A 14033-nucleotide genomic window follows, 5' to 3' on the forward strand; every position below is an offset into this window, starting at 1 on the left:
AATACCCGCCAGCCTTTAAGAGACATCATGCAGCCAGGCCTCTTGGCTTGCGGCCACATTGTCCTGAAAGCGCCCGATCTCGTCAGATCTCGGAAGCTAAACGGGGCAGGGCCTGATCAGTACTTGGATGGGAGACCTCCAGGAAATACCTGGTGCTGCAAGCTTTTAACGTCTCCTGGGTAACTTCATCGTAGCTCTTAATACTCTCTATCTGTCTGGAAGAGATATAATTGAAGTATTGTACACGTACCCAGCTACTTTCAACACCCTTTGCTGCACTGGTATTTCTCCCTCCATTTCTCTTTTTTTTTTTTGCTGGCAGTTCCGTCAATACCCGCCAGCCTTTAAGAGACATCATGCAGCCAGGATCTCGGCTTGCGGCCACACCATCCTGAACGCGCCCGATCTCGTCAGATCTCGGAAACTGAATGGGGCAGGGCCTGGTCAGTACTTGGATGGGAGACCTCCTGGAAATACCTGGTGCTGCAAGCTTTTACGTCTCCTGTGTAACTTTATCGTAGCTCTTAATTCTCTCTTTCTGTCTGGAGGAGATATAATTGAAGAATTGTACACGTACCCGGCTACTTTCAACACCCTTTGCTGCACTGATATTTTTCCCTCCCTTTTTCTATTTTTTTTTTTTTTTTTTTTTTGCTGGAAGTTCCGTCAATACTTGCCAGCCTTTAAGAGACATCATGCAGCCAGGCCTCTCGGCTTGCGGCCACACCGTCCTGAACGCGCCTGATCTCATCATATCTCGGAAGCTAAACGGGGCAGGGTCTGGTCAGTACTTGGTTGGGTGACCTCCTGGAAATACCAGGTGCTGCAAGCTTTTTACGTCTCCTGGGTAACTTCATCGTAGCTCTTAATACTCTCTTTCAGTCTGGAGGAGATATTATTGAAGAATTGTACACGTACCCGGCTACTTTCAACAGCCTTTGCTGCACTGATATTTTTCCCTCCATTTTTCTTTTTTTTTTTTGCTGGCAGTTCGTCAATATCCGCCAACCTTTAAGAGACGTCATGCAGCCAGGCCTCTCGGCTTGTGGCCACACCGTCCTGAATGCGCCCGATCTCGTAAGATCTCGGAAGCTAAACGGGTCAGGGCCTGGTCAGTACTTGGATGGCTGACCTCCTAGAAATACCAGGTGCTGCAAGCTTTTTACGTCTCCTGGGTAACTTCATCGTAGCTCTTAATACTCTCTTTCTGTCTGCAGGAGATATAATTGAAGAATTGTACACGTACCCGGCTACTTTCAACACCCTTTGCTGCACTGGTATTTCTCCCTCCATTTCTCTTTTTTTTTTTTGCTGGATGTTCCGTCAAAACCCGCCAACCATTAAGAGACATCATGCAGCCCGGCCTCTTGGCTTGCAGCCACACCGTCCTGAACGCCCCCGATCTCATCAGATCTTGGAATTTAAACGGGGCAGGGCCTGGTCAGTACTTGGATGGGTGACCTCCTGGAAATGCCAGGTGCTGCAAGCTTTTTACGTCTCCTGGGTAACTTCATCGTAGCTCTTAATACTCTCTTTCTGTCTGGAGGAGATATAATTGAAGAATTGTACACGTACCCGGCTACTTTCAAAACCCATTACTGCACTGATATTTTTCCCTCCATTTTTCTTTTTCTTTTTTTTTTTTTTTTTTTTTTTTGCTGGAAGTTCCGTCAATACCCGCCAGCCATTAAGAGACATCATGCAGCCAGGCCTCTCGGCTTGCGGCCACACCATCCTGAATGCGCACGATCTCGTCAGATCTCGGAAGCTAAATGGGGCAGGGCCTGGTCAGTACTTCGATGGGTGACCTCCTGGAAATACCAGGTGCTGCAAGATTTTTACGTCTCCTGGGAAACTTCATCGTAGCTCTTTATACTCTCTTTCTGTCTGGAGGAGATATAATTGAAGAATTGTACACGTACCCGGCTACTTTCAAAACCCTTTGCTGCACTGATTTGTTTCTCTCCATTTTTCTTTTTTCTTATTTTTTTTGCTGGAAGTTCCATCAATACCCGCCAGCCTTTAAGAGACATCATGCAGCCAGGCCTCTTTGTTTGCGGCCACACCGTCCTGAACGTGCCCGATTTCGTCAGATCTCGGAAGCTGAACGGGGCAGGGCCTGATCAGTACTTGGATGGGAGACCTCCTGGAAATACCAGGTGCTGCAAGCTTCTTACGTCTCCTGGGTAACTTCATCATAGCTCTTAATACTCTCTTTCTGTCTGGAGGAGATATAATTGAAGAATTGTACACGTACCCGGCTACTTTCAACTCCCTTCGCTGCACTGAAATTTTTCACTCCATTTTTCTTATTTCTTTTTTTTTTGCTGGCAGTTCCGTCAATACCCGCCAGCCTTTAAGAGACATCATGCAGCCAGGCCTTTTGGTTTGTGGCCACACCATCCTGAATGCGCACGATCTCGTCAGATCTCGGAAGCTAAACGGGGCAGGGCCTGGTCAGTACTTAGATGGGAGACCTCCTGGAGATACCAGGTGCTGCAAGCTTTTTACATCACTTGGGTAACTTCATCGTAGCTCTTAATACTCGCTTTCTGTCTGGAGGAGATATAATTGAAGTATTGTACACGTACCCAGCTACATTTAACACCCTTTGCTGCACTGATATTTTTCCCTCCATTTTTCTTATTTCTTTTTTTTTTGCTGGAACTTCCGTCAATACCCGCCAGCCTTTAAGAGACTTCATACATCCAGGCCTCTTGGCTTGCGGCCACACCGTCCTGAACGCGCCCGATCTCGTCAGATCTCGGAAGCTGAACGGGGCAGGGCCTGGTCAGTATTTGGATGGGTGACCTCCTGGAAATACCAGGTGCTGCAAGCTTTTTTCGTCACTTGGGTAACTTCATCGTAGCTCTTAATACTCTCTTTCTGTCTGGAGGAGATATAATTGAAGTATTGTACACGTACCCGGCTACTTTCAAAACCCATTACTGCACTGATATTTTTCCCTCCATTTTTCTTTTTCTTTTTTTTTTTTTTTTGTTTTTTGCTGGAAGTTCCGTCAATACCCGCCAGCCATTAAGAGACATCATGCAGCCAGGCATCTTGGCTTGCGGCCACACCATCCTGAACGCGCCCGATCTCGTCAGATCTCGGAAGCTAAACGGGGCAGGGCCTGGTCAGTACTTGGATGGGAGACCTCCAAGAAATACCAGGTGCTGCAAGCTTTTTTCGTCACTTGGGTAACTTCATCGTAGCTCTTAATACTCTCTTTCTGTCTGGAGGAGATATAATTGAAGAATTGTACACGTACTAGGCTACTTTCAACACCCTTTGCTGCACTGATATTTTTCCCTCCATTTTTCTTTTTATTTTATTTTTTTGCTGGAAGTTCCGTCAATATCCGCCAGCCTTTAAGAGACATCATGAAGCCAGGCCTCTCGGCTTGCGGCCACACCGTCCTGAATGCGCCCGATCTCGTCAGATCTCGGAAGCTAAACGGGGCAGGGCCTGGTCAGTACTTGGATGGGAGACCTCCTAGAAATACCAGGTGCTGCAAGCTTTTTACGTCTCCTGGGTAACTTCATCGTAGCTCTTAATACTCTCTTTCTGTCTCCAGGAGATATAATTGAAGAATTGTACACGTACCCGGCTACTTTCAACACCCTTTGCTGCACTGGTATATTTCCCTCTATTTTTCTTTTTTTTTTTTGCTGGCAGTTCCGTCAATACCCGCCAGCCTTTAAGAAACATCATGCAGCCAGACATCTCGGCTTGCGGCCACACCGTCCTGAACGCCCCCGATCTCATCAGATCTTGGAATTTAAACGGGGCAGGGCCTGGTCTGTACTTGGATGGGTGACCTCCTAGAAATGCCAGGTGCTGCAAGCTTTTTACGTCTCCTGGGTAACTTCATCGTAGCTCTTAATACTCTCTTTCTGTTCGGAGGAGATATAATTGAAGAATTGTACACGTACCCGGCTACTTTCAAAACCCATTACTGCACTGATATTTTTCCCTCCATTTTTCTTTTTCTTTTTTTTTTTTTTTTTTTTTTTTGCTGGAAGTTCCGTCAACACCCGCCAGCCATTAAGAGACATCATGAAGCCAGGCCTCTCGGCTTGCGGCCACACCGTCCTGAACGCGCCCGATCTCGTCAGATCTCGGAAGCTAAACGGGGCAGGACCTGGTCAGTACTTGAATGTGAGACCTCCTGGAAATACCTGGTGCTGCAAGCTTTTTACGTCTCCTGGGTAACTTCATCGTAGCTCTTAATACTCTCTTTCTGTCTCCAGGAGATATAATTGAAGAATTGTACACGTACCCGGCTACTTTCAACACCCTTTGCTGCACTGGTATATTTCCCTCTATTTTTCTTTTTTTTTTTTGCTGGAAGTTCCATCAATACCCGCCAGCCTTTAAGACACATCATGCCGCCAGGCCTCTTGTCTTGCAGCCACACCGTCCTGAACGCCCCCGATCTCATCAGATCTTGGAATTTAAACGGGGCAGGGCCTGGTCAGTACTTGGATGGGTGACCTCCTAGAAATGCCAGGTGCTGCAAGCTTTTTACGTCTCCTGGGTAACTTCATCGTAGCTCTTAATACTCTCTTTCTGTTCGGAGGAGATATAATTGAAGAATTGTACACGTACCCGGCTACTTTCAACACCCTTTGCTGCACTGGTATATTTCCCTCTATTTTTCTTTTTTTTTTTTGCTGGAAGTTCCATCAATACCCGCCAGCCTTTAAGACACATCATGCCGCCAGGCCTCTCGGCTTGCGGCCACACCGTCCTGAACGCGCCCGATCTCGTCAGATCTCAGAATTTAAACGGGGCAGGGCCTGGTCAGTACTTTTATGGGTGACCTTCTGGAAATACGAGGTGCTGCAAACTTTTTACGTCTCCTGGGTAACTTCATCGTAGCTCTTAATTCTCTCTTTCTGTCTGGAGGAGATATAATTGAAGAGTTGTACACGTACCCGGCTACTTTCAACAGCCTTAGCTGCACTGATATTTTTCCCTCCATTTCTCTTTTTTTTTTTGCTGGCTGTTCCGTCAATACCCGCCAGCCTTTAAGAGACATCATGCCGCCAGGCATCTTGGCTTGCGGCCACACCGTCCTGAACGCGCCCGATCTCGTCAGATCTCGGAAGCCAAACGGGGCAGGGCCTGGTCAGTACTTGGATGGGTTTCCTCCTGGAAATACCAGGTGCTGCAAGCTTTTTACGTCTCCTGTGTAACTTCATCGTAGCTCTTAATACTCTCTTTCAATCTGGAGGAGATATAATTGAAGAATTGTACACGTACCTCGCTACTTTCAACACCCTTTGCTACACTGATATTTTTACCACCATTTCACTTTTTTTTTTTTTTGCTGGCAGTTCCGTCAATACCCGCCAGCCTTTAAGAGACATCATGCAGCCAGGCGTCTCGGCTTGCGGCCACACCATCCTGAACGCGCCCGATCTCGACAGATCTCGGAAGCTAAACGGGGCAGGACCTGGTCAGTACTTGAATGTGAGACCTCCTGGAAATACCTGGTGCTGCAAGCTTTTACAACTCCTGGGTAACTTCATCGTAGCTCTTAATACTCTCTATCTGTCTGGAAGAGATATAATTGAAGTATTGTACATGTACCCAGCTACTGTCAACACCCTTTGCTGCACTGATATTTTTCCATCCATTTTTCTTTTTTTTTTTTTTTTGCTGGAAGTTCCGTCAATACCCGCCAACCTTTAAGAGACATCATGCAGCCAGGCCTCTCGGCTTGTGGCCACACCGTCCTGAATGCGCCCGATCTCGTCAGATCTCGGAAGCTAAACGGGGCAGGGCCTGGTCAGTACTTGGATGGGAGACCTCCTAGAAATACCAGGTGCTGCAAGCTTTTTACGTCACCTGGGTAACTTCATCGTAGCTCTTAATACTCTCTTTCTGTCTGGAGGAGATATAATTCAAGTATTGTACACGTACCCGGCTACTTTCAACACCCTTTGCTGCACTGGTATTTCTCCCTCCATTTCTCTTTTTTTTTTTTGCTGGAAGTTCCGTCAATAACCGCCAGCCTTTAAGAGACATCATGCAGCCAGGATCTCGGCTTGCGGCCACACCATCCTGAACGCGCCCGATCTCGTCAGATCTCGGAAACTGAATGGGGCAGGGCCTGGTCAGTACTTGGATGGGAGACCTCCTGGAAATACCAGGTGCTGCAAGCTTTTTACGTCTGCTGGGTAAGTTTATCGTAGCTCTTAATACTCTCTTTCTGTCTGGAGGAGATATAATTGAAGTATTGTACACGTACCCGGTTACTTTCCACACCCATTGCTGCACTGATATTTTCCCCTCCATTTTTCTTTTTCTTTATTATTATTTCTGGAAGTTCCGTCAATATCCGCCAGCCTTTAAGAGACATCATGCAGCCAGGCCTCTTGGCATGCGGACACATTGTCCTGAACGCGCCCGAACTCATCAGATCTCGGAAGCTAAACGGGGCAGGGCCTGGTCAGTACTTGAATGTGAGAACTCCTAGAAATACCAGGTCCTGCAAGCTTTTTACGTCTCCTGGGTAACTTCATCGTAGCTCTTAATACTCTCTATCTGTCTGGAGGAGATATAATTGAAGAATTGTATACGTACCCGGCTACTTTCAACACCCTTTCCTGCACTGATATTTTTCCATCCATTTTTTTATTTTTATTTTTATTTTATTTTTCTGCTGGAAGTTCCGTCAATACCCGCCAACCTTTAAGAGACATCATGCAGCCAGGCGTCTTGGCTTGTGGCCACACCGTCCTGAATGCGCCCGATCTCGTCAGATCTCGGAAGCTAAACGGGGCAGGGCCTGATCAGTACTTGGATGGGAGACCTCCTGGAAATACCAGGAGCTGCAAGCTTATTACGTCACTTGGGTAACTTCATCGTAGCTCTTAATACTCTCTTTCTGTCTGGAGGAGATATAATTGAAGTATTGTACACGTACCCGGCTACTTTCAACACCCTTTGCTGCACTGAAATTTTTCCATCCATTTTTCTTATTTCTTTTTTTTTGCTGGCAGTTCCGTCAATACCCGCCAGCCTTTAAGAGACATCATGCAGCCAGGCCTCTTGGTTTGCGGCCACACCGTCCTGAATGCGCCCGATCTCGTCAGATCTCGGAAGCTAAACGGGGCAGGGCCTGGTCAGTACTCAGATGGGAGACCTCCTGGAAATACCTGGTGCTGCAAGCTTTTTACATCACTGGGGTAACTTCATCGTAGCTCTTAATACTCTCTTACAGTCTGGAGGAGATATAATTGAAGAATTGTACACGTACCCGGCTACTTTCAACACCCTTTGCTGCACTGATATATTTCCCTCCATTTTTCTTTTTTCTTTTCTTTTTTGCTGGAAGTTCCGTCAATACCCTCCAGCCTTTAAGAGACTTCATGCAGCCAGGCCTCTTGGCTTGCGGCCACACCGTCCTGAACGCGCCCGATCTCGTCAGACCTTGGAAGCTGAACGGGGCAGGGCCTGGTCAGTACTTGGATGGGTGACCTCCTGGAAATACCAGGTGCTGCAAGCTTTTTTCGTCACTTGGGTAACTTCATCGTAGCTCTTAATACTCTCTTTCAGTCTGGAGGAGATATAATTGAAGTATTGTTCACATACCCGGCTAATTTCAACACCCTTTGCTGCACTGATATTTTTCACTCCATTTTTCTTTTTTCTTTTTTTTTTTGCTGGAAGTTCCGTCAATACCCGCCAGCCTTTAAGAGACATCATGCAGCCAGGCCTCTTGGTTTGCGGCCACACCGTCCTGAACGCTCCCGATCTCGTCAGATCTCGGAAGCTAAACGGGGCAGGGCCTGGTCAGTACTTAGATGGGAGACCTCCTGGAAATACCTGGTGCTGCAAGCTTTTTACATCACTTGGGTAACTTCATCGTAGCTCTTAATACTCTCTTTCTGTCTGGAGGAGATATAATTGAAGAATTGTACACGTACCCGGCTACTTTCAACAACCTCTCCTGCACTGATATTTTTCCCTCCATTTTTCTATTTTTTTTTTTTTTTTTTTGCTGGAAATTCCGTCAATACCCGCCAGCCGTTAAGAGACATCAGGCAGCCAGGAATCTCGGCTTGCGGCCACACCGTCCTGAACGCGCCCGATCTGGTCAGATCTCGGAAGCTAAACGGGGCAGGACCTGGTCAGTACTTGAATGTGAGACCTCCTGGAAATACCTGGTGCTGCAAGCTTTTACGTCTCCTGGGTAACTTTATCGTAGCTCTTAATACTCTCTTTCTGTCTGGAGGAGATATAATTGAAGTATTGTACACGTACCCAGCTACTGTCAACACCCTTTGCTGCACTGATATTTTTCCATCCATCTTTTTATTTTTATTTTTATTTTATTTTTCTGCTGGAAGTTCCGTCAATACCCGCCAACCTTTAAGAGACATCATGCAGCCAGGCGTCTTGGCTTGTGGCCACACCGTCCTGAATGCACCCGATCTCGTCAGATCTCGGAAGCTAAACGGGGCAGGGCCTGGTCAGTACTTAGATGGGAGACCTCCTGGAAATACCAGGTGCTGCAAGCCTTTTACATCACTTGGGTAACTTCATCGTAGCTCTTAATACTCTCTTACAGTCTGGAGGAGATATAATTGAAGAATTGTACACGTACCCGGCTACTTTCAACACCCTTTGCTGCACTGATATATTTCCCTCCATTTTTCTTTTTTCTTTTATTTTTTGCTGGAAGTTCCGTCAATACCCTCCAGCCTTTAAGAGACTTCATGCAGCCAGGCCTCTTGGCTTGCGGCCACACCGTCCTGAACGCGCCCGATCTCGTCAGATCTCGGAAGCTGAACGGGGCAGGGCCTGGTCAGTACTTGGATGGGTGACCTCCTGGAAATACCAGGTGCTGCAAGCTTTTTTCGTCACTTGGGTAACTTCATCGTAGCTCTTAATACTCTCTTTCAGTCTGGAGGAGATATAATTGAAGTATTGTTCACATACCCGGCTACTTTCAACACCCTTTGCTGCACTGATATTTTTCACTCCATTTTTCTTTTTTCTTTTTTTTTTTGCTGGAAGTTCCATCAATACCCGCCAGCCTTTAAGAGACATCATGCAGCCAGGCCTCTTGGTTTGCGGCCACACCGTCCTGAACGCGCCCCATCTCGTCAGATCTCGGAAGCTAAACGGGGCAGGGCCTGGTCAGTACTTGGATGGGAGACCTCCTGGAAATACCAGGTGCTGCAAGCTTTTTTCGTCTGCTGGGTAACTTTATCTTAGCTCTTAATACACTCTTTCTGTCTGGAGGAGATATAATTGAAGTATTGTACACGTACTCGGCTACTTTTAACACCCTTTGCTGCACTGATATTTTTCCCTCCATTTTTCTTTTTCTTTTTTCTTTTTTCTGGAAGTTCCGTCAATATCCGCCAGCCTTTAAGAGACATCATGCAGCAAGGCCTCTTGGCTTGCGGCCACACCGTCCTGAACGCGCCCCATCTCGTCAGCTCTCGGAAGCTAAACTGGGCAGGGCCTGGTCATTACTTGAATGTGAGACCTTCTGGAAATTCCAGGCGCTGCAAGCTTTTTTCGTCACCTGGGGAACTTCGTCGTAGCTTTTAATACTCTCTTTCTGTCTGGAGGAGATTTAATTGAAGAATTGTACACGTACCCGGCTACTGTCAACACCCTTTGCTGCACTGATTTTTTTCCCTCCGTTTTTCTTTTTTTCTTTTTTTTTTTTTATTTGCTGGCAGTTCCGTCAATACCCGCCAGCCTTTAAGAGACATCATGCAGCCAGGCCTCTTGGTTTGCGGCCACACCGTCCTGAACGCGCCCAATCTCATCAGATCTCGGAAGCTAAACGGGGCAGTGTCTATTCTGTACCTGGATGGGAGACCTCCTGGAAATACCAGGTGCTGCAAGCTTCTTACGTCTCCTGGGTAACTTCATCATAGCTCTTAATACTCTCTTTCTGTCTGGAGGAGATATAATTGAAGAATTGTACACGTACCCGGCTACTTTCAACTCCCTTTGCTGCACTGATATTTTTCCCTCCATTTTTCTTTTTTCTTCTTTATTTTGCTGGAAGTTCCGTCAATATCCTCCAGCCTTTAAGAGACATCATGCAGCCAGGCATCTCGGCTTGTGGCCACACCATCCTGAATGCGCACGATCTCGTCAGATCTCGGAAGCTAAACGGGGCAGGGCCTGGTCAGTACTTAGATGGGAGACCTCCTGGAGATACCAGGTGCTGCAAGCTTTTTACATCACTTGGGTAACTTCATCGTAGCTCTTAATACTCACTTTCTGTCTGGAGGAGATATAATTGAAGTATTGTACACGTACCCAGCTACATTTAACACCCTTTGCTGCACTGATATTTTTCCCTCCATTTTTCTTATTTCTTTTTTTTTTGCTGGAACTTCCGTCAATACCCGCCAGCCTTTAAGAGACATCATGCAGCCAGGCATCTTGGCTTGCGGCCACACCGTCCTGAACGTGCCCGGTCTCGTCAGACCTTGGAAACTAAACGGGCCAGGGCCTGGTTAGTACTTGGATGGGTGACCTCCAGGAAATACCAGGTGATGCAAGCTTTTTACGTCTCCTGGGTATCTTCATCGTAGCTCTTAATACTCTTTATCTGTCTGGAGGAGATATAATTGAAGTATTGTACACTTTGTCTTAGGGACAGTCTGGCTAGCAGTGACTGAGTGGTTGACAGACGACAAGCAACGGAATGTACGTGCTCTGTGATGTCATAGCAGTCAGCTGAGAGAGGCTCGTGATGTCATCGCTGAGCTGTCTGTCTGTCTGTCTGTCTCTCTCTCTCTCTTTCTCTCTCTCTCTCTCTCTCTCTCTTCCTCTCAATTCAATTCATTTGTATTGTCAAAGCAATTGGACATACATACATATGTATATATATATATATATATACATACATACATACATCCATACATGCTAGAAAGTCATTACTATGTTATCTTAAAGGCTAACTAAGCAGAACATATATCATTATAGAACAGAGTTCATAGGTCAACACATGGTTTTAGGGAACAGGCACGTAGGTCATACCGTTTGACAATGTCTCCAAGGTTCTCATCGTAAATAACAAACAGAAATCAAACTATCTTCTGGGCTGACCTTCTAGCTTGACCGTATCTTTCTTAAGTATACAAGAGAGAAAAACAGGTGTAAGAAAATAATTTCTAATTTTCCTTCTACACATATATACATACATACATACATATGTAGCGTTATGTTGGGTGTATTTGGATAAGAGCATTTGGGCTCTGAGCTGAAGCACTGATCTAAAGAAGACCTCTCCCCCCCCAAAGTTATCAGATTTCCTTAGCTCATCAGCTTGGAACTGGTTTGCATCAAAGTGACAGTTTTGGGGAGGATGGCACCGAGAAGAGGCCAAATAGTTTGGAATTCTGCTATGAGATGTCTGGAGAAAGGGGCCTGTAGGTGATAAAAACTCTTTGAAGTGGATGAGAGCCGAAATCCCGACATAGAGCTACGAACCCAGGCCAACCGGCGTTTCCAAAAGATGGCATGGATTGACATCAGTCATAAATAAAGCGAAATCCAATCTCAAGAACTCAGGGACCAATCACCTACTGATCTGACAGACTATAAGGAACAGCGGACAGTCTTTCTCTCTCTCTCTCTCTCACCTGAACCAGAAACTCGCTGCCACAGCTCAACCTGTAGCTCTGTTGCCAGAACCGGAATCAGAAACCAACCAAGTCTTTGCCGGCAACAGAAGAGTTAAACTATGAGAAGGAGATTGAGCGAAGAATTATTTTAAAGGACTTTATTAAATAAATAACTTCACAGACCCACCTGATCAGTGGAGTTTTACAGCTGGACAATTGACTAAGTCGACTGAATACGAAAGTGTCAGTCACTTAAATAGCTATTTGAGTCTTAAGAAACTTGACCCTTGGAACAAACAGGGCCCTGCTTTCCTCAAAGACTTCGTCTTCAAGTAACTACGGTGGAACCATGCTTACAAAGAAGATTTTGTGCACAACCTTGGAGCCTTCAAACCAATGGAAAATCTGTTTGGAAACGACTCTACATTCCCGAAACCCCAACTTCCAGGTGCATCGACTGAGTGGAAGTTCTTGGACAAAGCCGAACCGGACTGCCTTTGTTCCAAACCACACGGACCTCGTGCCGTGTGCTGTTATCTGAGCCCGAAGCCAGAGAGGCCTCTCTGCGACGAAGTTCACATAAGTTTAACAGTTTGGAGTTTGTGATTCATGACATTTGAGAAATCAATTAGAAATGTTAATCTGTGATTCATAACTCTAGAATGTGTAATATCATTTAGTTTTCTTAAATATAAATGTGAGTTGCATTAAACTGTTTTGTTGATAATTTTAGAAATAAAATCTGTCAACGCCGAGAAATATCTTCTCATTCCTGTTTAACTGTTTAGTCTGAAATTGACACAAGTTAATAGACATTAGATTATTGGTGGCCCTGCCTATCCTTAATCATTGAATAATAATCAGTTAAGGGAAATTGTGGTAACAAATAGGATCTTTCTCGGCACCTAAACGTAAATGAGACTGATATATATATAACGAGAAGTTACCTGACATAAATACTAACCTGCGTAGTTATTTAATGTCTGACTAATAATACTAACGAGAGACTCACCTTCGTCTTACTAACCGGTATTGTAGTCAATGTGTTTATAACCTTTTTTGTTTAACGATTTGTTAAACGGAATGTACGTGCTCTGTGATGTCATAGCAGTAAGCTGAGAGAGGCTCGTCATGTCATCGCTGAGCTGGCTGGCTGGCTCTCTGTGTGTGTGTGTGTGTGTGTGTGTGTGTCTCTCTGTCTGTCTGTCTGTCTGTCTCTCTCTCTCTCTCTCTTACTCTCTCTCTCTCCCTCTCAATTCAATTCATTTGTATTGTCAAAGCAATTGGACATGCATACATACATACATACATATATATGGAAAATAAACAATATGTGTACATCTCTTTCTGCATTAGTGGTGCCCTCACAGATGTGCAAGTTACATGACAGACAGACAGACAGACACACACACACTTTCACACACAGACAGACAGACACAGACACACACAGAAACACACACACATACTTTGACAGACAGACAGACAGACACACGCATATTATGGGTCTTTGTTGGGTAGTGAAATGGGTAGCATCAGTCGCAGTGTGGGTAATGTCAGGGAGCCAATCATAGTCCCCGTTCATATCGTGGCGCAAAGCATTCTGGGAAAAGCAACTAAACACGTTTAGTCATGTATTTGTCCATAGTTTACACATGAGATGAAAGAGACAGTATGACGTATTGAGCACCTGGGATTCCTCATGTGTATGTGAGGGGCAGAGGAACCGGATCCCAAGTGTGCGTCCCAGGTGCTATAGGTTTCAAAGCATGCAGGGGAATAGGCACCCCACCCTGACACGTATATAAGACTGGATAGGGAGATATAAATAGCAATGGGGAGACTCTTGTACTTGGTGTGGCTCTATCCATATAGTGGGGCCAGCAGGTGCAGCAATAGAAGCTCAGCCTGGGGAGACTGGATTTAGCATTTCCTCTCCATTTTGATAACTATCCATAATCATTTCTGCAAAATACTTCTATGATACCTATGTATGTTTTTTACTTGTACTATATTATACTATCAAGTATCAGTGTACACATACAATGTGACCTGTTACATTAATACAGAGGCCACGGAAGGCCAGATCACTAATAGCCACTGTCCCCTGATATTACACTTTTTTACAATCACTTTGGCACTCATTTCAGAACCTTGATGTCATTTTTCAAAACTCTAGACACTAAACTCACACCCGATGATCAAAATGCACATTTTTCAAAACTCTAACACTTTTTTACAATTGCTTGGATACAATACACATCAACCTCAGATCATTTGTTCATTGAACTAAAATGACACAACTTAACATCAAAGTATTACCATTTCAAAATGCAATTCACACATTACATCTGAGATCACTGTCTATTCATTTCATTACAAAGATCTAACTATCAATTGATACAGCTGCTCAAAATGATA

The 14033-nt window shown here is 45.3% G+C and overlaps 11 non-coding genes and 21 pseudogenes across 11 annotated transcripts; all 32 read left to right on the forward strand.

Moving 5' to 3' along the window:
- Positions 1-45: 45 nt before the first annotated feature.
- Positions 46-164, forward strand: LOC136745750 (5S ribosomal RNA). Its single transcript, XR_010816182.1, has one exon. It is a non-coding gene; the product is annotated as a 5S ribosomal RNA (ribosomal RNA).
- A 209-nt stretch (positions 165-373) lies between these two features.
- On the forward strand, positions 374-492 carry LOC136745805 (uncharacterized; annotated as a pseudogene).
- A 221-nt stretch (positions 493-713) lies between these two features.
- LOC136745818 (uncharacterized) lies at positions 714-832 on the forward strand (annotated as a pseudogene).
- A 209-nt stretch (positions 833-1041) lies between these two features.
- LOC136745773 (uncharacterized) lies at positions 1042-1160 on the forward strand (annotated as a pseudogene).
- Positions 1161-1370: 210 nt separating this feature from the next.
- On the forward strand, positions 1371-1489 carry LOC136745765 (uncharacterized; annotated as a pseudogene).
- Positions 1490-1717: 228 nt separating this feature from the next.
- Positions 1718-1836, forward strand: LOC136745786 (uncharacterized; annotated as a pseudogene).
- A 216-nt stretch (positions 1837-2052) lies between these two features.
- On the forward strand, positions 2053-2171 carry LOC136745809 (uncharacterized; annotated as a pseudogene).
- A 215-nt stretch (positions 2172-2386) lies between these two features.
- Positions 2387-2505, forward strand: LOC136745811 (uncharacterized; annotated as a pseudogene).
- Positions 2506-2720: 215 nt separating this feature from the next.
- On the forward strand, positions 2721-2839 carry LOC136745763 (5S ribosomal RNA). Its single transcript, XR_010816186.1, has one exon. It is a non-coding gene; the product is annotated as a 5S ribosomal RNA (ribosomal RNA).
- A 227-nt stretch (positions 2840-3066) lies between these two features.
- On the forward strand, positions 3067-3185 carry LOC136745925 (5S ribosomal RNA). The gene has a single exon (XR_010816218.1). It is a non-coding gene; the product is annotated as a 5S ribosomal RNA (ribosomal RNA).
- A 216-nt stretch (positions 3186-3401) lies between these two features.
- Positions 3402-3520, forward strand: LOC136745891 (5S ribosomal RNA). The gene has a single exon (XR_010816198.1). It is a non-coding gene; the product is annotated as a 5S ribosomal RNA (ribosomal RNA).
- A 210-nt stretch (positions 3521-3730) lies between these two features.
- LOC136745820 (uncharacterized) lies at positions 3731-3849 on the forward strand (annotated as a pseudogene).
- Positions 3850-4077: 228 nt separating this feature from the next.
- LOC136745785 (uncharacterized) lies at positions 4078-4196 on the forward strand (annotated as a pseudogene).
- Positions 4197-4406: 210 nt separating this feature from the next.
- Positions 4407-4525, forward strand: LOC136745825 (uncharacterized; annotated as a pseudogene).
- Positions 4526-4735: 210 nt separating this feature from the next.
- Positions 4736-4854, forward strand: LOC136745874 (uncharacterized; annotated as a pseudogene).
- Positions 4855-5063: 209 nt separating this feature from the next.
- LOC136745941 (5S ribosomal RNA) lies at positions 5064-5182 on the forward strand. The gene has a single exon (XR_010816233.1). It is a non-coding gene; the product is annotated as a 5S ribosomal RNA (ribosomal RNA).
- A 212-nt stretch (positions 5183-5394) lies between these two features.
- On the forward strand, positions 5395-5513 carry LOC136745822 (uncharacterized; annotated as a pseudogene).
- A 213-nt stretch (positions 5514-5726) lies between these two features.
- Positions 5727-5845, forward strand: LOC136745921 (5S ribosomal RNA). Its single transcript, XR_010816214.1, has one exon. It is a non-coding gene; the product is annotated as a 5S ribosomal RNA (ribosomal RNA).
- Positions 5846-6054: 209 nt separating this feature from the next.
- On the forward strand, positions 6055-6173 carry LOC136745801 (uncharacterized; annotated as a pseudogene).
- A 216-nt stretch (positions 6174-6389) lies between these two features.
- Positions 6390-6508, forward strand: LOC136745880 (uncharacterized; annotated as a pseudogene).
- A 224-nt stretch (positions 6509-6732) lies between these two features.
- Positions 6733-6851, forward strand: LOC136745933 (5S ribosomal RNA). The gene has a single exon (XR_010816226.1). It is a non-coding gene; the product is annotated as a 5S ribosomal RNA (ribosomal RNA).
- Positions 6852-7065: 214 nt separating this feature from the next.
- LOC136745916 (5S ribosomal RNA) lies at positions 7066-7184 on the forward strand. The gene has a single exon (XR_010816210.1). It is a non-coding gene; the product is annotated as a 5S ribosomal RNA (ribosomal RNA).
- Positions 7185-7400: 216 nt separating this feature from the next.
- LOC136745760 (uncharacterized) lies at positions 7401-7519 on the forward strand (annotated as a pseudogene).
- Positions 7520-7735: 216 nt separating this feature from the next.
- Positions 7736-7854, forward strand: LOC136745914 (5S ribosomal RNA). Its single transcript, XR_010816208.1, has one exon. It is a non-coding gene; the product is annotated as a 5S ribosomal RNA (ribosomal RNA).
- Positions 7855-8073: 219 nt separating this feature from the next.
- On the forward strand, positions 8074-8192 carry LOC136745828 (uncharacterized; annotated as a pseudogene).
- Positions 8193-8415: 223 nt separating this feature from the next.
- Positions 8416-8534, forward strand: LOC136745745 (5S ribosomal RNA). Its single transcript, XR_010816177.1, has one exon. It is a non-coding gene; the product is annotated as a 5S ribosomal RNA (ribosomal RNA).
- Positions 8535-8750: 216 nt separating this feature from the next.
- Positions 8751-8869, forward strand: LOC136745924 (5S ribosomal RNA). Its single transcript, XR_010816217.1, has one exon. It is a non-coding gene; the product is annotated as a 5S ribosomal RNA (ribosomal RNA).
- Positions 8870-9085: 216 nt separating this feature from the next.
- On the forward strand, positions 9086-9204 carry LOC136745761 (uncharacterized; annotated as a pseudogene).
- A 216-nt stretch (positions 9205-9420) lies between these two features.
- On the forward strand, positions 9421-9539 carry LOC136745895 (uncharacterized; annotated as a pseudogene).
- A 223-nt stretch (positions 9540-9762) lies between these two features.
- Positions 9763-9881, forward strand: LOC136745887 (uncharacterized; annotated as a pseudogene).
- A 216-nt stretch (positions 9882-10097) lies between these two features.
- LOC136745791 (uncharacterized) lies at positions 10098-10216 on the forward strand (annotated as a pseudogene).
- Positions 10217-10431: 215 nt separating this feature from the next.
- LOC136745833 (uncharacterized) lies at positions 10432-10550 on the forward strand (annotated as a pseudogene).
- Positions 10551-14033: the final 3483 nt, after the last annotated feature.

This window comes from Amia ocellicauda, unplaced genomic scaffold (genome assembly GCF_036373705.1).
Source record: "Amia ocellicauda isolate fAmiCal2 unplaced genomic scaffold, fAmiCal2.hap1 HAP1_SCAFFOLD_93, whole genome shotgun sequence".
Taxonomy (NCBI): Eukaryota; Metazoa; Chordata; class Actinopteri; order Amiiformes; family Amiidae; genus Amia; species Amia ocellicauda.